Here is a 17,684-nt window from a genome sequence, read left to right as displayed (position 1 = left end):
TGTAGTGGGTGATACACATGCCATGGCTGGGTACAACACACAGTGCCTTTAGTTAGGATGCAGTACAGGTACAGGACTTTACACATGGAGGTATGTCCCCGTGCAGGTAACACATCCGTTTTACATGTAATCCCACAAGACAGGATAGGCGCAATCACACAGTGCTATATATGCAGTCTGCAATGTGGATAACATTGAACATGTTAACAGCAGGGTGTATATCCCTCTCCCCACTCTACTGCGATCCTCTCCTAAGTAACATGTGTGTGCCAATGCCGCTGGCATAGCCCTATCCTTAGGAGGGTGTGAGGCGCTCAACTACTGTGAATAGTGTAGACAACAACTAACAACCTGATTACATACACTGTACAGTATTACAGACAGCTATGTGTGGGGATAGATGCAACAGTAACTGCAATTATGGCAGTCATGTCCACAACAGCCACACACAGTGAGTTATAGCAACCGCAGTACTGCTGCCCACCACAACAGTTTGGAGGAGGGCATTGACACATCAATGACCTGTGAAGGACTGTATGTTGGTATATGCCAAGCAGTCCTGGTGGAAACATATACTGTGAACGGAGGTAGATCTCATAACAACTACACACATTCCTACAAGCAGGATGCTGTACCAAAGCCTGCTATCATCTACATAGGCATTGTGCACCTACTAACCTTCATCTGCACCTGTCATGATTGGGTTAAGGAGGTATGCCACATTCAGGTTGTATTCTCTGCCTTTGATAAGTCCAACATTGGCGGGGTCCCGTGTGTTGAGATAACCAGTGACATTGGACATGGGTTCATTGTTGGTATGATCCATGTCCCTGCAGACCACAGTCATCAGGCTACCGGGTGGTAGTTCCCAGCTGACATGGTGGGTTTGTGGATGTCCTTGCCAACATTGATGAAGCCATTGTCAGGTGTAGGGCTTTTGGATTGTATGAGGGATCACACCTACTTACTGCACCTGCCAGGGGGTTCCCCCAAGTATGACATGTCACTTAACTGTACTGCATGATATGTTAGTAATGCAAGCCTTACATTCTACAGGTGGGATGGAGTACTATTAACATGTACTGCCCTTGTCATGCAGGGTCCTGCTTATGAGATCTGCTAAGGTTGGTATTGCATTGCAAGCCATATGTATTTGTCTGGGGGGGATACCTATCCATGCCAGATGTATGTTGTTTGGGTCTCTCAAACCCATCAATGGTGCATGTGGACATATATGTTGTGGTTACATTCCCAGTTCCATCTACAGATGTATGTCCATATATGCCTATATTGATATATATATATGTGTTCACCTTTAACAGGGGGACAATCATTCCTTCGAACGTTCCTTTCTGCAAAGCAAAAGGACTAAACCATCATTTCTTACTGCACTACAGTTAACAGAACTGTAGTTCTAAAGGCACCTTCGCTGACACTCAAACTGCAAGCTGGAAGACATATCGTAATGGCAGGGGGCATGACTCCCTGCACTCCCCCTATGGGGGGCAGGGCCCCCCAAAACCCCCTACTGTGATATATGAACTCCTAGTGTGCAGTGGGGATAGGCAATTATTCCCCATCCCCACTATAGTGGCATCCATAACCAAATTGCCTAATCTGCAAAGAGCGAATGCATACTGACATTCGCACATTGCACATTCTATCCATGTATTGCAGGATTGTGCAATGTTGAGAACATACTTTAGGTCTACCAGTTTCCAGACACATGGACTTCTCCCTTTGAAAGGTGATCCATATATATGCCGACATATATGCATCCCTAGTGCTGTCTATATGTGGACATGTGGATATATACATATATATCGATGGATGGCTGTATATATGTATGTATTGTCTTATAGATATATATATATATATATATATATATATATATATATATATATATATATATATAAATATATGTATATGTGTATATATATATATATATATATATATATATATATATATATATATATATATATATATATATATACACACACATATACATATATATTTATATATGTATATATATACATATATATATATATATATATATATATATATATATATATATATATATATATATATATGTATATAGATATGTCTATACCTATATCTACATATATAGATGTTATATCCATTCAATGATGAATATATATATATATATATATATATATATATATATATATATATATATGTACACACACACACACAAATACATCTACATGGTGAAATACATTCCCTGTAGTGTTGTATTCCTGGGCTGGATGATATGTATGTGAAAACAGCCTGATTACGCATATCTGCCATGGCTTAGTGGTAAAACACATTGTGTATGGTGTGCAAGGTCCTGGCTATGAGCCTTGCAGGACCTGTTTATTTTGTTGTTGGGAAGAACACGCAAACCTGCTTACAAGTGCTTTACGGTGCCTTAATCATTCTCTATCCAACGGCCTGTGTTCTGGCCAGCAACAAATTAAACAGCTCTGGCAAGGCTCAAACCAAGGACCCTGCACACTCTACAAAAACCAATGTACCACTAAGCCATGACAGGTACACAGACACTCAGTGTTTCAGAAACATATCAGCCAGTCCTGTCATGCAACAGTGCAGAGAATGAATACCAACATCTAGATGTCTGCGTGTGTAACTATAGTGCAACCATAACAGATACAGCATACCCATATATGTATAGATACACATATATTCAAATATATATGTTGTTTTACTAACTCTCTCTCTCTCTACATATATATATATATATATATATATATATATATATATATATATTTATATATCGCTATCTATGCACATATACCTATATATATTTGTTAGCAGAAAAATATATCTATATAGGTATATATGGCCATACATCTGTAGATAGCAATTGCAGATTAACAAATACACCTATGTCCACATGCACCGTTAATGGGGTTGAGAGGTCCCACACACTATATGTCTTGTACGAATAAGCATCCCCCCACAGCCAAACACCTGCGCCCTGTAATACACTAACAAGTACAGTCTGCCTCCCACAGGACATGTAATCTGTGGAAGCTGTCAATGTCCCCAGGATACAGTTCCACATACACATATATGCTGATACAGATATACATATATATATATATATATATATATATATATATATATATATACACATACATATATGTAAACTTCTCCCCCCCTCCCCACCAAAAGGGCTAATAGCTATCCCAGCAGAGTGCTGCCCCCCTGACATCTCAGATGCTCAGGTAAGAGCTGCCCTCTCCAAAGCAGGAAACACAGCATCAATGGGACGAGACGGTGTCCCAGGCTGCGTCCTACATGAACTCCAAGAAGAGCTAAACCCAAACCTAAAACTACTGTTCAATCTCAGCCTTACTACAGGATATGTACCCAAAGAGTGGCGTACAGCAACAGTGGTCCCTCTCCACAAAGGTGGTGCCTCAACGGATCCTGGAAACTATCGCCCCATAAGTCTCACTAGCTTGGTCTGCAAAGCTATGGAAAGGATCATCATGGACCTTATAAATAAAGATATTGGGGACCTACAGACACTGGATCCTACCCAGTTCGGCTTTGTTAAGGGCAGATCCTGCCTCTTAAACCTGGTCGATTTCTTTGAAACAGTCACCAAGGCCATTGACAAGGGAAGGTGGTCCACACAGCCTACCTGGACCTCGCAAAGCCTTCGATACAATACCCCACTGGCATTATAGATAAGCTCACCAGCTTAAATATAAACCCCTATGTCACTAGATGAGTTGCAAACTGGCTCAAGGACAGAACCCACATGGTTAGAATAGCTGGAGCCATGTCAGACTCCAAACCAGTTACAAGTGGTGTTCCACAAGGCTCAGTCCTGGGACCTCTCTTCTTCGGTATATATTTCTCAGAGGTACAGGCCAACATGGAAGGACTGTGGCTGACCAAGTTCGCAGATGACTGCAAACTGGGCACCATAATAGACTCTCCAGCTGACACAAGCATCCTCCAAAAGGGCCTCATAGAAACAGACAACTGGTGCCAGAGCCATGGCCTCAAGCTAAATGCCAAACGTATAGTCATCCCTTTGGCAAAAACAAAGTGCCCACAAATTACCACATAGGTGGTAATCCATTAAGTACAGAAGAAGTAATTAGGGACCTGGGGACCCAAGTTGATAGCAATCTCTCATTTGACAACCACGAGGCCAAAGTGGTTAGAAAAACATTTTATATAGCCCACCTAATCATGAAGGGATTCACATCTAGATCAGGGGAGGTCATTGTGCCTCTTTACTCATCCCTCATCAGGCCCATAATTGAGTGCAATGCCCCTTTTAGGATGTACCTTACCAAACACCTGCAGCAACTGGAAAGACCCAAAAGTACCTCACCAAGAGGATCAAGGGCTCAAACAGATGCCGTATGCTGCCCGGTTAAAGAAACTCCAGCTCTACTCAGTGGCATACCGCCTGCTCAGAGGTGATCTGTGCCTGACGTATAAAGCCATGTCCAACCCGGAATTAATGGACATGCTGCACCTCAGAAAATCCAAATCCCATCCAGCTACGCACTCGAGGGACTTAAACCTCAGCACTGAAATAAACAGGACATGCTGGAGGGACAGATTCATAACCCAGAAGCTCCCTTCACTCTGGAATAAAATCCCAGTCCAGGTTAGGCAGAGTCCCTCATTGACTCTCTTCAAGAGGAATCTTGGTGAGTGGATGGGAGATCATAGGTTTACCCCGGGTATCACTTCTGTGTCACTGTTAGACAGAGGCACAGTATACTAACCTCGAAAAAGGGCATAGCAAAATTAATTTAAAATGGGTGGCGAAAGCCATACACACTCTGGCTAGGCTTATAAATGCCCTAGGGCAGATAGCCTAGTATGAACCTATGAACCTATGAACCTATATATATATATATATATATATATATATATATATATATATATATATATACATGTGACTACACATACACACGTAGATATATGTACAGTAAGATACGTATGTAGGAGGTGCACACAATATGGAACTGCCAGTATACCTGCGGTTAACACCTGAACAACTTGACACTGTATGGGCTAAACATACTAATGTCAATCATTGCCTGCAACATATACCTATAGAAAGGTCATAGGAAAGACACCACACACAGGTTTGCAGAAATGGGACTCCTTTAATTGTGTACCACAACGTTCCTATATGCCTTATCATATAGCTGTTCAAATACTGACAACCATATAAACGGAGTACTGCATCTGTGAAACAGTTACACTTATACAGTAGTCTGGAAAGGTTCACAACTGTTGCAGTCCAAGCCAAGCCCTTCAGAATGTACAATAGTGCTGACAGACTGGGCCACAGTGTATCACACAATCAACAGTATGTACTGCAGGTGTGTAGTTCAACAGCCTCTATCTACACTCTGTACAAACTCTGTAGGAGGTAAAGACGTTTTGTGATCGTATGGGTTGTACCCGGAACATAACATGGCATAATGCACAGAACAGTCTGTATTGCCGGAGGCAGTAGGCTTGCAGTACCCCAAGTCATGTAAGTAATTGCAATATAGGTGGAGTATACGGTACTGTACATCCACATACCTTGTGGCAGCTCACCCCTGATACCCCCACATTTGTAACAGCCTAGGTCATTTATGGTGCTCCCCACCCGGGCTCTATAATACAAGACCATATACCACTGTTACATACACTGGCCTTTGCAGTGCATAAGGGTGCACATGTGTTGCGTAGGCAACACCCACACATATATGGCCCCATCCCCAGTGTATGTGCAGGGGATACAACAGCAGTGTACTAATGGCAGCAATGGCAGTGTGATATACTCACAGCCCACTACAGAACAACCCCAAACAGCATGACAAATGTGCACAGCTTGGTATGAGGATGGGGGACAGAGGCTGGAACACAGGCATATATGTGGAACACTGTTGCCATACACTAAGCAAAGTTCTGGTGTTACAGGATAGTCTGCAACATACCCTTAGTCAGGGAATTGAGGTTATATATAGACATGGATGTAGCCATGTACTGGTAGCACGCAACTCACACTCTGCCAGTGTCATATCTGACACAGGGCTTGTGTGGTGAACGGACAACACATGATAGGCATATCTCTACCCAGCAAGAGGTTAGGCCCACAGTAGTGAGCTATGCAGACAGACTGCATTTCAAGGTTCACTAGTATGTACACACACACACACACACACACACACACACACACACACACACACACACACACACACACACACACACACACACACACACACCCTGTAACACCAGTACTATGCAAAGCATTACACAACTCTACCCACAGTCTGTCCGTAGTTCCTGAACCTCCTACAAATATGTGTCTCTTCTGAGTGTGTAAGTTCTCCTGTAAGAGGTATTGCTACCTGCTGCCTCTATCACTGATGCCCACACACAGGACAGATGTCTATCACACAGGAAATGTAAAGGGACCACAGCAGCATGCTGTAGGAATGTATAGTGGGTGGTTGCCATGTCAGTGGTAATTCAATGTAGTACACATGTGTCATTATATATATATGGATCTCTGGATAGGTATATGTACATATATTTCCAACATATGTCCTGGACATGGAGTGTAGCCGTACCCCAGCCCCTACAGTCCCAATGTCGTAGTGCAAGGGGATGTCAGGTAAATACCATTATCTTACACCCTCCACTAAACTCACCCTCTCTACATCCTTTCTCATCCCCTCCCTTCTCTATGGATCTCCACTCCTAACTAATCTACAATCATCTCTGAAAAATCAACTCTCATGTTGTTACGACAAAATCGCCAAGTTCGCCACTAGCCAGAGGTCCTCTACTCACCATTGTTCCTCTCTCCACAAACTAAATTGGCTAGAACTACCCAACCACCTTATCTATACCCAACTCACTCTGGCCCACAAGCTTATTTTCAACCCCTCAATCTGTCCCTCCCTCTCCTCTGCCTTTAAAGTGCATCTACCCAACATTGTACTAAGGTCTAACAACCAAAATCTTCTTGAAATACACAAACCAGCTCGTCCACCAGGCAAATACCTTCTATCCTTTAGTCTGGCATGACTCTGGAACTCCCTACCATCACCCATTCATGTTACCCCTACTAACTCTACCTTCAAAAAATCTCTTCATTCATACCTAGCCTCCCAATGGGAATGCTCTAGCTGCCACCCTACATAACTTGCACTGCTAACCTTCTTTCTCTCATAACTATATAGTTTACACTTTAAACTTCCATTCTGCCCCTTTTTGTCAATAAATAAATACAACAACTTTGTTGATCTATCCCCATCAACCTGTTTGCTAATGTAGCCCATCACTAGTATGAAAAGCAGTGGGCACATAAATGAACCCTGCTGCACACCCAATCCCACAAGGAACCCCTTAGTTAGACGAACACTGTTCATACGTCAGTATTTGGGTCCCCTGTACATAGTTTGCACTAATCTTATCTTCTGTTTTATGGACTTCAAACCACCACAGGACTGCCCGAAGCATCTCCTTGGAACCTTGTCATATAATTTCTTCAAATGTAAAACAGTCACTTGGACTCTTCTCATCTCTAGATTCCTCTCAACTATCTGTCTCACTGCAGACATTGGGTAAGTTGTGATACATCCTGATCTGAATCCCAACTGCTCATCTCCCGTCCTACTTCTACCTAATCTGCGTACTCATTTATCAGTCATATAAAAGTTGTTGCAGTGCGTCCATGAACATCAACATACTAACCATACATGGTTTTGGCAGGAATCAATCCATGTGTAAACAACTACTCTAGATTTACAATGATGACACTGTTTATCGCAGAAATTGTCTCTGTTAAATGAAATATTTTATCTATAATTAGTATAACCAAAACTTTGTTTAAATGCAGTGTTTCTACTAGTACTTTTGTACATACTGTAACAAAAGCTTTGATTGTAATTTTGTTTGTAATTATTGTTTTGTTTTTGGAGATTTTCTCCCCAGGACTCCATTGAAAATGGGTTCTTCTAGGCCCAATGCACTATCCTGGTAAACCAACTGCAAATAAATAAAATGTATAGCAGGTATATTACTAGACTGTTGCTACTGTCATTGGGATTGTCTTGACAGACATGGTGTGTGTGGATGCTGAAACTTGCTTATAACATATGTGCCATTGGCTACTGACAGACATCCTAAGGAAATCATTGTAAAGTACCACTGCTAGCATGTAATGCCTCTGTGGAGTGCAGCCGAGATATTGGCCACTATATATGGAACTTTGGACACACCCTGTACAGTCCAGAGGTATACACATATTCCCTTAATGCACCACATGTGTACCAGGCCTGACAATATGGATGTAGACAGCCATGTACATGGGTATAACACATAACGACTGGTATACATTTGGCACCATAGGTGTTGGATTCACACACTCCTGTCTGGCCTGGCACATAATGACTGCTGGTACAGGGGTGCCATGGGCACATACTACCCATTAGATATTGAAATACATCTGTAAAGCAGCCCACTGCTCTGTCTGACATACATGACATTTAAGGGAGGCCCGGCAGCAGCACATCTGGCAAGTATCTGCACATGACATCCCACTGGTTAAGTACACTAAGCTGCTAGGCAGGTAGCAATGCACTGTGCAGGCTACAGGCAGACTTGCTCAACACTGGCCTACATCTCGTATGGGGGAATGCACATGTACCTGCATATATAGCAGGCTCAACAGCTATGTCACAGCACAGGGTAAGATATACCTGTGTGACAGTGCATAACCACAACCAATGTGAAAACAGCCACAGCCACATATGGTAAGCTAGCATAATATTACATTATATGGACTATCTGTTCTACACTATCCTCATATGTGCCACTCACAGAATGTCCCTACATATACTGGGCTGCTTCACAGTTTGGTCTGATGGCTGTCTGTGGTATGGGACATGTGTGTGTATGGCCCTACAAACATGTACAGCAAAACAGTACTATACAGTGGGGCAGCATGGAACATCAGATAGAAGGGGAGTTAGGCCAATGACATCTACCGCAGTCTGTACACAGGCTAAAGTACATATTAACAATACACACACTGCTGACATTCACCATCACTACACAGACCTCACTACTGTACAAACATTCACAGAATGTCCAGCTTATTTCATGAAATATAACCCCTACTGTACATGACGTGTAGCAATCTGATATATCACTGGCTTGTTATCAGATATGGTGACATTATTTATGGTGTACAGCACATATTCACCACTTCATGCATGCCATATGTACAAACACAGGGCCAGTATAGACATGTTGCTGTGATAACCTTGTATATTTTCCATTGTGACAGTGTTTGTTGTAACATATGTCCTATGAGGGATATGAAGTCATTAACTGTCACGGCCTTCAACATCTACAGACTGTAATCCTCACACTACCATCTGCATTCCACAGAGAGATGCACTGTGGCTAACACTTGAAACCAAAGGCACAACACTGCCCAGTCTGCAGATGACCCTGCAGATGGGGATTCCTCATATACATGGAATTGATATGGCAGGTATTACTACATGTACGACAGGCATATCCAGACAAACACTGTTAAACCAACATTAATCCGAATGCAGTATAGCAGCACTTACAGTCTGTGGCCAGGTCAGGCATATCCCCCTCCTGTTTTTTGCCCTCTTTCCACAGTGTATGTTGTTAGAGGTAACCCTCAATCCATCTGAGATGTTGTTTGCCAAACAACAGATCTAGTTCCTGCTCACAGTGACTGAAAAGGCCCAACACCACCATGATGTTCCTAGGTATTGGAGTGTTTTTCCATGCAATTGGCTATGGGATTGTTACCACAGCTGTTCCACATGCAATCAGCTAGCGGAGGGCTGCAATTCGTGCAGAGCCCATCAGCTGATCATGGGCATCATGTAAAATACACATGCTGCTGCCTAAACAAGGCAGGTGTGGGTCTCCACATCCACCAGAGAGGGAGTGGGGGAGGCAGACAGAGGCAAATGCATGTCAGGGAGGGGTGGGAGTGTAAAACTGAAGCATGTTCGCGTCACATACCTACCAGCACAGGGTATCAAAACCCCAACAACTATGTAGTGCTATCACAGTTCAATGCACTTTTTGGATGCAACACATGGGTTACCTGACGTGGAGCACTCAGATCATATATGTGAGGGTGAGTGACATCTGCAACTGGGGTACAGTAGATATACAGTAGATGTCATACACGTGCCTGTCTGCATGAACAGGTGCCAGTGTCAACAAAGGCACACTCACACAGGGACAAACACACATTGACAGACTTGGCAGGGCCAGGAGTGCAACTAATCACTAGTGGGATTGCCACAACACATCAATGTGCAGGTATCACATGCACCACATGGGTCATACAGAGGCCGTATGGGCAAAGAGTATGAAGAGATGGCAGACATCAGAAAGCATGCTTTAGTATGCCCTGGAGGGTTGTAGTGAGTGGGGATGTGGACATATGCACCATACAACACACACACATGAACACACAGGGTGCCAGTTTTGACATGCATGGGTGCATGTCTACACAGGTGTGTGGTGGTCAACTGTGCCAGCAGGTTGCACAAGGGAAGGTGATGGGTATACCTTGGCATCAGGCCACATGACAATGGTCTGCATTGTGGCTCAGGCCTGTAGTTACTGCATTTGCCCAAACAGGTGTGTATTGCATCCCCCGTCCAGTCACCTGGGTGACTATTGTGTGCGGCCAATGCTGTACACCACATGCCATGTATGTGTTCCTTAGTCCATGACATGGATGGTGTCTGGGATGTGCACACCTCCCACATGCATGTACAGTGACATGTGGAACTGTACCTGGGGTGTCTAGCCTATGTTGTGAACACAGATTATCATCAGATGTGCCAGTCCTGCCCACCTGTGGAAGGAACTGGTAATGAGCAGCAGGTTTACCCTTCACCTACATTGATGGCATGCCAACAGCATTCCCTGATGTCAGTGTCATCTGTCCATAGAGGACATGTTGTCAGGCATGGTATGTCCATTGTGAGTCACATGTGAAGTCACCACAGGTGGCGCAGGTGTCCATTGGTGAACATGGTAGAGGTGCATTGTCTGCATGTACGTGCATATTGGGCAGATGGGCAGGGTGACATGCCCTTGGTAGCCCACTGCAATTACTGCATAGCTACTATCAGTGGCCAATATGCAGTGTACTACCCACATATTGGCTGCTGCCTAGGCATGTGTGTTCATATGACACATGGGTTGAATGCATGCTCTGGGTAATAGTGGGGTTGCTAACTTGGACTGGCTGGCCTTGATGTCACATGTATGGGTATGGCTTTGCACCCCAGCCTCCCAGCTAATTTACATCTGTTATCCCTGTATGGTTGACATTGTGATCTATAGTAGGGCCACCATAAAAGAAACCCCCTCCACATTGCCCACAGTTACCTCTACACAGAATACAAGTTACAAACACACACATTTGTCATGTTTGGGAGAAGAACCCCTACCTAACTACTTTATTACACTACAACACTGCATAGTTATAGTACATGCCATGGAAATTACTGGAGTACTACTTCCCCAAAGGTGTATTTCACAATGAATGATATCAGCAGGATTAACAAAGTAGGGCATTTCAACTGTACTGCAAGTGACTAGCCTAAAATGCATTGCTCCCTACACAGACAGTGAGACAGACACAAAACATCCACAACTGACTTGTGTGGGTATAGAATCCCTAACCGAGGTCTATTATTACACTACAGCATGGAGCTGTTATGGGACGCACCACAGGGATTGCTAAAGACTTTTTTCCCCAAAGGTGGATTTCGCATTGAATGACATCAGCAAGTTTACCAATGTAGGGCATTTCAACTGTACTGCAAGTGACTAGCCTAAAATGCATTGCTCCCTACACAGACAGTGAGACACACACAAAATATCCACAACTGACATTTGTGAGTATTGAACCCCTGACTGAGATCTATGTCACACAACAGGATAGAGCTGTTAAATGCCACACCACAGGGGTTACTAAAGAACTTTGTCCGCAAAGTTTTACTTCACAATGAATGACATCAGCAGGACTGGCAATGTAGGGCATTTGAAATGTACAGTGAGTGAGTAGCCTATGATGCATTGCTCCATACACAGATATTGCAACACACACAAAACATCCAGAACTGCCATGGGTGGAGATGGAACTCTACCACAGTTCTAAATCACACTACAGCAGTATGCAGTTACAGGATGCCCTACAGAGATTACTGGGCTATGACTTTCCCACAGGTGTATTTCTAGGTGAGTGACATAAGCAACTTTGTCAAAGACAAGTATGTGTATTGTATGGGGTGCGAGTGGCCTAAAAAGCATTGCTCTCTACACAGTCAGACACACACACACAGTTGCCAGGTCTGGGGTTAGAACACCTACTTAACTACTTTATCACACTACAGCAGTTCGCAGTTACAGGATGCACTACAGATTTTACTAGGCTATGATTTCCCCAATGGTGTATTTCTAGGTGAGTGACATCAGCAGCCTTGCCAAAGTCGAGTATGTGTATTGTACGGGGTGTGAGTGGCCTAAAAAGCATTGCTCTCTACGCAGTCAGACACACACACAGTTGCCAGGTCTGGGGTTAAAACACCTACCTAACTACTTTATCACACTACAGTAGTATGCAGTTACAAGACACACTATGGAGATTACTGGGCTATGATTTCCCTAGTGGTGTATTTCTACGTGAGTGACATCAGCAGCCTTGCCAAAGTTGAGTATGTGTATTGTACGGGGTGTGAGTGGCCTAAAAAGCATTGCTGTCTACACAGTCAGACACACACACACAGTTGCCATGTCTGGGGTCAGAACACCTACTTAACTACTTTATCACACTACAGTAGTATGTAGTTACATGATGCACTACAGAGTTTACTGGGCTATAATTTCCCCAGAGGTGTATTTCTAGGTGAGTGACACCAGCAGCCTTGCCAAAATTGAGTATGTGTATTGTACAGGGTGTGAGTGGCCTAAAAAAGCATGGCTCTTTACACAGTCAGACACACAAACACACATTCACACAGTTGCCAAGTCTGGGGTTAGAACACCTACCTAACTACTTTATCACACTACAGCACAGTACGTAGTTTCAAGACGCGCTACAGCGATTACTGGGCTATGGTTTCCCCAGAGGTGTATTTCTAGGTGTGTGACATCTGCAGCCTTGTCAATGTTGTGTATATGAACTGTACTGAGTGTGAGTAGCCTAGGAAGCATTTCTCTCTACACAGACAGAGACCGAGACATGCACACATACACACACTCACACAGTTGCCAAGTCTGAGGTTAAGACTACTATCTAACTAGTTTATCAGTACAGCAGTACATAGTTATGAAACGTGCCATGGGGATTACTGAGCTACAGCTCCCCGCAAAGGTGTATTTCACATTGGATGACCTCAGCAGGCTTGTCATGATACTTCTATGGAGAGGGCGGTGTGTGCATGGGCCGTAACCCATTCATGTAGGGGGTTGAAATGCCACATGCAGGCACACACGGGGTCATATGCCACAGGTACATGTATATAGCTACTAGGTGACAACTTCCTTGTACAGTCATGTTGCGCAGCTGGCATGTGCAACACACCGTCATGCTGACAGATGCTGATAGCTAGTATCTGCAGTGAGTGACACCTGCACCTCAAGTGTTTGGGGCCCTTTGGCTGTGTGCTGGGTGGGACAGGCCCAGATGGCGCCTTGTCATGCTCACCCTCTTCAACACATCTATGTCCATCTACCTTTGGCTTACTATAGTGTGTTGTCCTTACATATATGTCTGTATTCCTATCCACTGTGTGTGCAAGGCAGGAGTGGTGCATGCTGACATGTGTCTGCACTGAGAACTGCAACTGCCAGATATGTCTGGTCCACTGTTGTTTGCTGACATGGCCTTCTTGTAAGTGTGCGAGCATGCCCAGTATGGGCTTTCAGTATGTTGTTGACTGACATTGCCTTCATTCCTCGAAGTGTGTGAGCATGCCCAATATGGCCATCTATATTGCATGTGTGGATCAAGTCCAGGTGTCTTGTACTGTGGTGCTGACCTTTGTGTTGTACACAGACAGGTAGCATGCTGTGTCTGTAGGGTATACATCAGTCATTTGGCATTGACTGTTGCTACATTTCTGCATAGCAGGGTGGGGTGGGACACCAAACTGTTTCTACATTTCTACACAGGGGTGGGGGGCATACCTGACTGTTACTATAAGTGTACATAGGATGGTGGGGCACACCTTAGACATTTACACAGTTGCTAGGACTGTACTGGTATGTCAGGTACACCATTTCAGTCTGTAGTCTTACCTCTCGTGCTGGCTAGAGGCATACCAGTGTACTACAGAGTGTAGCTTTCACTACCTACATATTAGTTTCTGACTTCCTAGCCTTCACAACTTACATCTAACTGGCTGGCCTGCTGTAGTCTGTCTTTGCAGGGCTGGGGTAGGGGTTACCCATGGGGCTCATTCAGAGGCCATAGGACAGCATTTGTTTGTGTTTGTCTACACCTATTCTGCTGGCTGTGACTGTTATTGGGTATGTGCCCCCCCGACTGGCATGTGTGAGTCACTTACCTTGTGGGTGTCCCAGTATTGAGGGTGGTGATGCAGGGCTGCCTATGTCGGATGCACATAGTACACTCCCTATACATGGTTGAGCACAGGTAGTGTCATGCTTGGCATCCATTTTATGGTATGGTGTGAGTCAGAGAGAGGTGTCATTCCCTGGGTCCCTAATGTTTCAGTGCATGTGCTATGCGCCGCCTCTTTGCCAAGACCAGAGCATAAAGGGCATGCCTCCTTCTGCCTACTGGGGCAGGCTCAAGTTGTTCCTCCTCCGAGTCACTCTGCACCTGTGCAGGCCTTGGCACTGGTGGGGGCCTGTGTGGCCCTGCCCCATGCTGTTCCTGCTGCAGCTGTTTCCGCAGGATCATATTGTGTAGCATGGCACATACAAGGGCAATTTGGGTACATGTAGTTGGTGAGTACTGCAAGGCTCCACCTGATGTGTCCAGGCACCGGATCCATGACTTGAGCATCCCAAGCACATGCTCTATTATGATTCATGTTTGTGAGTGTGCATCATTAAGGAGTTCTTGTTTGGGTCGGTGTGCATTTCTGATGAGTGTCATCAGCCATGGTTCGAGTGTGTATCCAGCATCCCTCACTTGGTGACCATGTGGGATGTCCCCATTGTCAAATGTCTGGTACAGCTGTGTCAGATGCCAGATGTGGGAATCATGGTAGCTTCCAGGACAGCCAGCCCACACATTCATTATTATGCCGTGGACATCGCACATGACTTGGCAGTTGATGGAGGGGAAGCCCTTGTGGTTGATGTAGACCCTACCCCGCTCACCTGATGTTGCTTTAATGCATATGTGTGTGCAATCTATTGCACCCACTACCTCAGGGTATTCTGCTATTTGGTGGAAGAGATGCATATTGCTGGCCAACGCCTCACGGGGTGATGGGGAAATATACATGCTCACCGATATGTGCTGACATGACATCCAGGAACTGGTGGAGTACCCTGGATGCTGATGCCTGTGAAATCCCCATCATATCCCCAGTTGACCTTTGGAAAGTACCTGTAGCTAGTATTCTCAGGCCTACATATACCTTGGTATCCACTGGGATGGGTTCCCCTCTGTTAGTTCTGTGTGTGAGGCATGGCTGGCACAGCTCAACAATTTGCTGTAGGAGGTCCCTGTCCACCCTATAGCGCTCCATCTCCAGCTCATGTAGCCCTTGGTAGGTTACCCTGGGTCTGTACACTGTTCTCCGTCTCCTCACGGTTGCTCAGCAGCATTCACATCCTTACCACCCTCAGTCTCTTGCACATGCTGGTTTATGATAGCAAAAGCAGTCCCTAACATTTTTTCTCTTGCTTTCGTTTTGTAAAATTTCCCCATCTATATACACCGGTGGTGCAGAGTTTTTGGGAAAAACAAGGGGGTAAGGTGTATGCATAGTTCATAGTGGTGTCCTGGGCTGGGCTGCTGCCTGTGTAATTGGCTGATTCTGATCCATTTCACCTGTCAGCTAAGCTAGTTCTCCATGATTAAGCTAGTTCTCCTTGATTACCTTCCTACTGCTGTTTTCCCTTCCCATTGCCTCCCTGTTTAAGTCCATGTGCGCACCATGCAGAGTGCTCAAATGTGCACAGAGCTGCTTTTTCCTGATTTAACTTCCTTTTTCTTCCTGTAAAACCTGGTGTGCGGCACACACACCTGTTTACACTTTGTAAAGTGTGCTAGGCAGGTTTAGACAACCCCCTAGATTAGCTGTGCTAACCTAGGAGCAATCCTGAGCCACAGGTCTCCAATCTGCTTACAGTATGCCTGACACTCCCCCATGATGTCACCTATATCCTAGTCTTGCACCCAGCTACTTATACTCTTACACTCTTGGGACCTGCCTCAGACCCTGGGAAAATCTAGGATTCACCAACCTTTCCATCATTTGCATAGGATTGCATGCTAATGCATAATTACATGTCTCACACTGAGCCTCCCCCCTTAGCAGCCACTACTCACTGGCCAGGTTGTCTTTTGCCTGCCATTGACTTGCATGGCAGAATACTGATTTTTGTTAGAATGCTCATTTTCAGTTTATTTTCTTATTTTCCCCCAATCCCGTTTGAGCGCCGCTGCCCTATGCTTAAACAGCCGAGATAGGTGAAAAAAAAATAAAAGTTGTTTTATTTATTTTTTAAACAGTTTGCAATGCCAATGGCCTTCTACTTGGCCATTGGCATGCTTCCTCAATAATATGCAGCCTTTATTTAGAGCTGTCATAGCTCCGTTTTTGAATTTGCAGAAATATACTCGGTTACTAACCAAGTACATTTCTGCAGATTGCACTTGTCTTGCACGGACTATTGCAAGCTTCCTGGATTGCAATATCACCTCATTTGCATGGATTTCTACAGGAAATGAGGGGATTTGCATGATAGGGCTTAGTCCGTGCAAGATTAGTGCTGGAGCTCTCATGCACGCCCCTGCCGGCTGTTCCTGGATCGCACAGCGGACATATTGCCTGCGTGAGCTACTGCACTCATCTTGCACTCTGTGCAGGTTTTTGAAAATCCGGGGGATAGTGTATTTAGGTATTCTTTGCATCTCTCAACAGTAGCAGTAGCACAGAATAAAGATACACATTCATAAAACAATCTTTTGAAAATGAAGTAGAGCTAAACAACCAACCAGACCTTAGTAGATGTGAATTTGTTTTCTACTTTATAGAAATGCTTGTTGAAAAAATGTTTAAAGAACTCTTCACTCTTGGTTATCAGATGAAGATGATTATTACTAGTAGGTCTCTTCACTTCAGATAACTAGATATACTTGGGTGTGAATAACAATAAACTGAAAGATCTCTCTGCTTAAAGAAGAGCACTTTCCAGTTTAGACAAGTATAAGGGATGTTGTTAGTTGCAACATAATCTAGAAAGAATGCACCAGATAAAACTGGATCACAAATGTGTTTTGAGCACAGAGTGAATACTACCATATTAAGAATCCCCACAAAAATATTCCCTGTTGTTTCTTCACTTTTGTATGGTTTTACAACCCACCCACCTAATACATCACTTATTTTACATAT

The sequence above is a fragment of the Protopterus annectens genome, chromosome 2.part1, assembly GCF_019279795.1.
Source record: "Protopterus annectens isolate FY-2018-M chromosome 2.part1, PAN1.0, whole genome shotgun sequence".
Taxonomy (NCBI): domain Eukaryota; kingdom Metazoa; phylum Chordata; order Ceratodontiformes; family Protopteridae; genus Protopterus; species Protopterus annectens.
Note: the sequence above shows the minus strand (reverse complement) of the source record.